Below are 8948 nucleotides of genomic sequence, written 5' to 3' on the forward strand. Positions count from 1 at the left end.
TTACAATTTTATGTAACATTGAGGAAATGCAGAAATGATTTAGAAATGCACAAAAGCAGCTACATATAAAAAATATATATTTTTATTTATTTATTTTTTGTTTTACCATCGCTTTGGCACCCCTATGCGCCGCATATAGCGCCACTGATTACCAATATGGATGTTAGTGCTGTTCATTTATTTATCATTTTCCCACTAATACATGAATTTGCACGTTCAGATCTGCTTACAATATTGATAAGTCTCCATGGCTTCAAAGTGCACTATAAAAGAGATCTTCTGCTCTGGACTGCAGCAACTTTACACAAACAATGTAGACTAGGAATATTCCAGCATTTTGGGCCAGGAGTTAGATGACAAGATTGATATAGGCTACAAATGATCCAATCAGCAACCGATCAAACACCAAACATATTTCCTGACACTAATGGGAGTCATTTTTAGACATGCCTCTCTCTCATAGGTCTAAGGCATAATTTGTGGGATAACATATTGGGTTAATGAAGATTGATAGTCCCAAGGGCCACGCTGCAGCACGCAGCTGGACAGACGGTGACACAGTAAAGATTAGGTTTTTTTTCTGACAATCAATAAGCCTGCAGATCACTGTTCACCCTCCTTTTCCACTCCATCTAGATTTCATGTGTCCAATTCTCCATAGAGGTGTTACCTTGGAAACAGCACCTTATGTATTTATAGGGAGCAACTGAGTAGAAATGGAGAAGGTAGAGCAGGAGACAAGACATTGACTGTGATACAGGTTTTAGCTTGGAATACACACACTGGGGTGCAGAGGGTTGGGGACGTAGTTATACTTTTATTTTGCTAAGGCTCTTTCATTGAACAGAGGGTCTATCGTAGGCACATCATCCCTCAACTTGCAGCAGCTGCCAGTTCCCCTTTATGTAGGAATTACAAGATGCTCAATGGCCTGATCTGGTAATATTTGTATGAGAAAGATCCCGCTTTGTAATTGAGGTTGAGTTGAAGTGATTATCATCTTTCCAGCACTGTGGATCTGAATCACTTTCACTGGTTCAACACATTTGCCACCAACATGACATCTTTCCTTCCAAAATCTACCTCAGTCTCTCACACGCTCTGACTATCAGACAATGCTGAAATTACTTGAAATAATTCTAATAGGATATGTAAAATCACACAGCCCCCCCCCCTCACTCACACACACACAGTGCTACACTTGACAACAGATCCACTAAATCTCACCTTAATGTGTGACTTCACAGCACATTAACTCTTCGCTCACTCCACCATGATGCTGACTTCTCAGCATCCCTCTTTGCACTGACATTGTTACTTCTCCATGACCTCCAGTGGTGGAAAGTAACCAAGTGGCTACATTACTCAAGTATTGTACTGAAGTGCAGTTTTGAGGTTGAGTATTTCTTTGTTATGCTACTTCTACTCTACATTTAAGAGGGAAATATTACTTTTTACTCGAATACATTTATTTGGTAGCTTTAGCCTAGTTATTAGTTACTTTTCAGTTTAAGATTTGACATAAAAAAACCAGTAGATACACTTGTAAAAATGTACCAATGTTTTTCGACTTTGGTAGGCTACCACTCATCAGACATGTATAAAGTACTAGAGACCCATACTTGAGTAAAAGTACAAGTGCTCTATCAAAAAAGTGACTTGAGTAGAAGTAGAAGTGCTCTTTAAGCACCACACTTAAGTAAAACTACTAAATTATTCAACATTTTTTGTACTTAAGTATTGCAAGTAGTTTATTTTAAAATTTACTACTCAAATACTGAAAGTAAAAGTACAAGTATTGTGTTATTTAGTTATTAAAGAAAGCAGTCAAAAGTTTGAATATCATATTGTTTATATTATGTCAAATGTTTAGCCAAGGCTGTAGCCAAAGGAATAAACAAATATTAAATATATTATATTAAAAATAGGGCTGGGCAATATGGCCTAAAAATAAAATCCCCGATTTTTTCAAAAAAAAATCCGATTTAAGATTTAAATCAATTTTTTTCTCCCTCTACTTAAAATCAATCTGCAGATGACAAAGAAAATGTTCAAAACAAGTTTTATTTTGTTTTGACTCATACACACACGCACACATATGGGGCATGTATACCATTATGATTATTCATGCCAATTTTGTGGAAATATAAATTGGTTTGAGTTTTTTTTTTGGGGGGGGGGCGGCTATATATTCAACAACAAAACGGATGCGTGAGATAAAGCTGTTTTCACACATACAGCTAATTCACTTCTCGTTCCTCGCTAAAAGTTCAAATCATTTTAACGTTATTGCGCAACCTTGCCCCTATTTTCACCTGTTGCTGAGTAATGTACGTTAACATCCCATGGTCTCTTGAATGTAGCATAAGTAGCAAGCTCCTTCGTAACGATAAAAACAAACGTCGAGCGAACTCCGTGCTACAGAGCGCATTACAAGTTGTTTAAGCCGCTACAGACCTCCGTCACAGCTCGGTTGTATCAGCGGCATTTAGTAGATGTGTTGAGCCGCAAAAGAGTTCCTCAACACCGCCTCTGGTGCCCCGCATGGTGCTCCTTCAGGTCAGCTGTAGCTGGTGGTTCAGTTATCCGAGAATAGGTGACTCTCAGCCGGGGACAGTGCACCGCGAGCGACCGGTCATTTCGGCGGAGATTACAGATAATGGTGCGTTCTTTTTGTCCACCGAAGTCGTTTTACGAGTTGTTTTCCGGAGTTACGACCCGGAAGTTGCAAACAGGACGCCCCCGAGGTCGTATTTACGACTCGTCAAGTCAAACTCAGAGGACCCCGAGCTCACTTTCAAAGATGGCTACGTCGTGCATCACACGTAGTAAACATTGTGGTTATCTACAATTTTAAGCACCTTTTGTCTTTGTTAAAGTAGCCAAATGAAGAAGTACGCACATAGCGCGCTGTATACTGCTACCTATAGGCATGTCGCTACAGTCTTATTAGGAGTTAAATACCACCTAATTAGTTATTTTGTAGCTTGTGCAGCTGAAATTGGCTAGAGACGCTCGGTTGCTATATGACAACAATGGCTTTAAGCCGAGTCTTGAGCAGAAAGCAGAGCAGTAGCCTAACGTTAACGTTAATCAAAACGTAATTTTCATGTATCAAACTGTGAAATATATGTGTGTAATATGTCAATAGCTGGGTGAATAGAATCCTAAATGTTACTAAAAATGTTACAAAAATCCATCTTTTCTCCGACTTGTAGTATTGTGTGACAAAAAGAATGCAACAACCCGCGGTTATTCGTTTATCGACACGGATGTGACGTCACGCTCAAGCTACTAGTCGCGATTACACGACAAAAAGAACGCACCATTAGTAAGTAATGAAACGACTGGTTAAGAAAATAATTAATGTTAGTCCCTGTCGCTGCCATGTTGTTTGTGTATCTCTATGGCAAACGCGCGGGGGGAGGGATGAGCCATTGACATATATATAATGAGCCCGTTCGGAGCTACGGGAGCCCAGAGGGGAGCGTCGGCGGATGTTAAAGTGATGGTTCGGAGTAATTCATCCTAGGGTCCTTTACACCATGACCTCGAGCCAAACACCCCCCCAGAAGCTTTTTTCACCTGGGTCGAACATTGGGAGATTAGCGTTATCAGCTGAATAGCTTAGCGCAGGGGCTAACGGACCCACGTTTGTATCTTGTAAGTTACCCCACTAATAATGCCCGAAATGATACCAAACGTCTACAAGTAGTACAAATAGGTTATGCTCTCATAAAACGATGGATTGGAAAGTTTGTAAGTACACCAGAAGTTTATGAACACTTGCCTGCTCTCTTCAGCTCTCTGTTGCTGCTGCTGCTACCTGCAGTTAGAGGAGTGCTTAGGGCCGTCTACAAATTACTACACCGAAAAGAGTTACAACAAAAATATTTATTAATTCAATGATTAAATAACGTAATGTCTCCAAACTTACCTCAATTATTACTTGTCTCCTGCTAGTTATACTACAGCACTTACTTTCAAAAAAAAATTAAATTAATAAATATTTTTGTTGCATCTCTTTTCGGTGTTGTAATTTGTAGACGGCCCTAAGCACTCGTCTTACAGCAGCAACAACAACAGCAGAGAGGAGAAGCCAGCAGGCAAGTGTTATTTACATAAACTTCTGGTGTACTTACAAACTTTCCAATCCATCGTTTAATGAGAGCATAACCTATTTGTACTACTTTGAGACGTTGTATCGACATTATTAGTGGGGGTAACTTACAGAAAACAAACGTTGGTCCATATACCCCCGCGCGCGCGCTAAGGCTATTCAACTGATAACGCTACTCTACGCTAACTCTCCCAATGTTCGACCCAGGTGAAAAAAGCTTATGGGGGGGGTGTTTGGCTCGAGGTCATGGTGCAAAGGACCCTAGGGTGAATTACTCCGAACCATCACTTTAAGGAGAAAATCGATTTTTCATTTAAACAAATCCATGTTAACTACACATTCGAGTTAATCGATAAAATCGATTTATCGCCCGGCCCTAATTAAAAATAACAAATATTAACAAATACTGAAATAAAATGTACAATTATCACACTGTGCAAGTAAAATGAACATCCTCTCCAGCACAGTAAGGATTAAAGCCCCCAAAAACGTATCACACACTAGCTAGTAACGTGTGATGTAGTGGAAAGTTAGCAAGCTAGCAACATACAGATAAACTAGCAGCCTCACATCACAGGGTCAAACGGTTAACATTCAGTACTCACTGCAGACTGAAACAACTCAGGAATAGATTCATCTGCTGCAACAATAGCTAAATAGAAAGAGTACAAACTTACATCGTCTCTGACTTCTGAACGGGCGACTGTAATGAAAACGCAATCGGGGATTTCTTACGTAAATTACATAATTAGTACGTAACTAACGTACACACACTGTGACCTACACAGTCTCCGTAGCGTGAGGAATTCACAACAGTAACGAGTAACGATGCAGCACATAAAAAATGTATCGGAGTAAAAGTATTAAACTCATCGAAAATATGTAGTAAAAGTGGAAGTAGGAGAAAAAAATAATACTCCAGTAGAGTAGGCCTACGGATACAGCCTTTTAGTAGTAGAGTAGTGAAGTAGTTCTACTTCGTTACTATACAGCTCCGCCACTCACAAATAAGCAGTGTCTGGTCGGGGGCCCTAGCTTGCCATGTTTCAGATATCTATGAGTTGTTAGCAGTTCCACCAAAGAGAGATTTCCCCTCTAAACTTCTCAGATGGTTTAATTCAAACTGATCCAATTATCTAATATTTCAAAAAAGCAAAGATTAGAGATAAGTCCAAAAAAATAATAGATATTTGTTTTTTGTTTTTGCTTTGCTTTTCTTCTTTCCTACCACATAATCCACGCCTTTGCAGTAGTAGCCCCTAAACTCTGGAATGAATTGCCTCTAGATATTAGGTTGGCTCCTACACTGTCTGTTTTCAAATCCCGTTTTAAAACATATTTTTATTCTCAGGCTTTTAACACATTACAATAGTTGCTTTTCAATATTACTATCATTTTGCTGTTAAACTGTTGTCCTTTAGTTGTTTTGTGTTCATTGTGTTCTTTCTATGTTTTTCTTTTTCTGATTGTACAACACTTTGGCCAACTGTTGTTGTTTTTAAATGTGCTCTATAAATAAATTTGGATTGGATTGGATTGGATTAATCATCTCACAGCTTCCCGGGTAACCTTGTGACCCATTGGAGGGGGCCCGCCCCCTAGGTTGTGAACCATTGGATTGCCTATATAAAGTAGTTTTAACTAGCACCTTGATCTGTTACAACAGTAAAATGCTGCTTAAGCAACAATGCATTAGTATTAAGAATATAATATTGTCATCTATATAGCTGTAGCCTACTTGTAGTGGAATACTTTTACATTGTTATAAAAGCTCCTTTAACTTCTTCCACCACTGATGACCTCCATCCCAGGGGGTGCTGAGGCGCTCAACTGCACCATTGTTTGTCATCGACCAGATGTATCAATGATCACCCCTTGAAGATCAATCAAAGGATATTGGTAATGAACTGTAAAGGGTAGAAGGGAATAGACGAAGAAGAAGTAGTCACATAAAAGCTACATCATCCAGCATCTCTTATTAGTTTTACCCTTTGCCTGGTGTAAATATTGAGCAACATGAAACAACAAAAACAAGGTGTAGAAGGTTCTTTTAGTGTTGATATAAATATAAATATGTGGTGCTGTTTCCTGCTGTGATTGAGTCTTCTGACAGTGCAGGTAAATCTTTTCTATCCACGACTACATCAACTATCTATCTACAAGCTCAATGCATGCATGTGTAACATTGATGGTCACTTGAATTTCTTGGCGTACAGGAGTCACAGAAGGTGCTCAGCAGTGCGCCTGTGGCTAGGCTGGTATTTTAAATCCTGTCCAGCCACCCACACACAGCAAAGGAAACAGAGTTCACCAATGACTGCACCTTTCTGTAAAGGCAGACATCTTAGCCTTTCACATCGCCATGGAAACACAGGATATGTCCAGTTGATTGGCAGTGGACTAACACTGAGGCCAAGAAATCTTTGATTTCATAATGCAGCTGAATCTGTAGTCTTGTAGCCTACAAACGTAGTTGAAGAAAGATGTCTGCTGTAGGTGAAAAAAGAACAAGCTAGATCATTTAATATGAATAAAGCTTTGCCAATAAATGCAGTTAATGTAGGCTATTGTATTAATTTGGACTCTATGTATAAACTTGTGTTTATAACATATGAATTCCATTCTATTCCCTTCATCCTCTTGTTGAGGTTTATGAAAAATCATATTGATTTAACTTGGGAGCGCACAGTAGATCACATATTAATCATAGGATCGGTGGTTCGATCTCCGCCTCCTTCTGTTCACATGTCGATCTGTCCTTGAGCAAGACACTGAACCCTAAATTGCTCCCAAAGAGCCACCGCCATCCGCAGTGGTAGAACGTAACTATTTACTCAAGTATTGTAGGTTACTTACAATATTGAGTTCCTTACTTTAGTGGACTAATTCCATTTTAAGCTCCTTTACTTTCACTCCATTACATTTTGGAGGTAAATATTGTATTTTTTACTTCACTACATGTATGTATCTACTTTGCAGATTCAAAGTATATGTTTAGAATACATGTATTACTGTACTGTACATAATGTATGCATTCATAATTATGATATAGTAATAGGCCTATAATATATGATTCTGAATTGGGACATTCTGCAGGACTTTTACTTGTAACAGAGTATATCTACACTGTGGCATACCTGTCAAGTTTTGGATTTGAAAATAAGGGAAATTTTCCGGTGCCCACCTCGAGCAGTCCCACCACCCCAACCAAGCTCCAGTATCCCTTACATTTTAAGACAGGTGTACAAGAAAGCTAAAATCACCACTTGATGCAGAATGCTGAAAACATTTACAATTTATAACATTGCTTGTCTTTACATTTAGCCTACATTTTATTTTCATTCCACACATTCTTTTCATTTCATATTGCTTTTCTTTTACAGTTTTTCTTTTAATTTCACGTAACTTTTCTTTAGTGAGTTATTGTACGGTTAAAATACGGGAGATTTACGGGAAAATACTAATACGGGAGGACGGCGGGAAAGATGGGTAAAATACGGGACTTTCCCGGCCAAAACGGGATACTTGACAGGTATGCACTGTGGTAGTGCTACTTTTACTTCATAAGACACGTACAGTACAGTAACACTACTTAACATTATATCCTACTTCTAAATGCAGTGTGGATTATTTATTTGATAGAGGGAAGAAGAAATAGTACCGCCGGTCAATCGGTACACGCTGTAACGTATATCTAACGCACCCTTTGAAATGAGGCGGTCTAGTTAAGATGCTGCTCCGCCGCCACCGTCCCTCTTCAGCTCACCTGCCAACGTTTGTTCGCTCCCCAACTCAGTTTTTCCTAATATTAGCTATCAACATCAAATACACTTCAAGCCAAATGGCAGAGTACTCATGTCCATTGGTAAGTATTTCTGCTAACGTGGATGGTCAGGTATGTCTTGGCGCTTGGCTAGCTATGAGGCTAAGGTTAAGCTGCTAGCTGGCGTAAAATATTATCTTATTTTTGCTCTAATGCTGGTCCCTTTTATTTGCATTTGAATCAATTGTGAATTAATTTCATGAAGTTGATGTGCTCTTTTTTTCAGTTGGCCTGAACCTACTGTTAGTTGTTTGGCACATTATGCAGTCAGAGTCACTAACACTGCAGTAAACATACAGTAAGTAAAAGCTCTGCCTTAAAATGTTTACTAACTTACGAACGTATTATCAGCAAACTGTACTTAAGGTATCAAAACATTTTTTTTTATTATGTAGCAGAATGACACTTGACAAGATATATTATTGTAGGCTACATATTAAATTAGCTATTTTTACCCGCATAAAACTTGAAAACAGCAATTTACTGTTGCTGGTTGAGATGGAGTTTTTATTTATTTATTTGAAATTATTTGGGCATTTCTGGCTTTATTGGATAGGAAAGCTGAGATATGAAAGGGGGAGAGAGAGGGGGGAAGACATACAGGAAAACCGTCACAGGTCGGACTCAAACCCTGGACCTTCTGCGTCGACCTCTGCATATGTGCGCCCGCTCTATGAGCTAACCGGCCACAGATGGAGCTATTTTCAAAGATCACATTTTACAAACTACGTCACAGATAATAGATGTGAAGTACATGCACTAGAGTAACAACTAGAATATGTAGGGGAGTAAATGTATAACTTGGCAGAACATGTAAATACTTAAGTATAGTTAAACTACAAGTAACTCAATGTTATGCAAGTTGTAGGCCTACCAGCTATGACTAGTTTTCAAGTGCCTTAAATTTGTGCTTAAGTACAACACTTGAATATATTTACATAGTTCTATTTCACCACTGGTTATGGGCTTTAGTGCTTGGTTGTTGCCTTTGTCGTGGGCTTGCGT

This window comes from Perca fluviatilis, chromosome 15 (assembly GCF_010015445.1).
Source record: "Perca fluviatilis chromosome 15, GENO_Pfluv_1.0, whole genome shotgun sequence".
In the NCBI taxonomy this organism is placed as follows: Eukaryota; Metazoa; Chordata; class Actinopteri; order Perciformes; family Percidae; genus Perca; species Perca fluviatilis.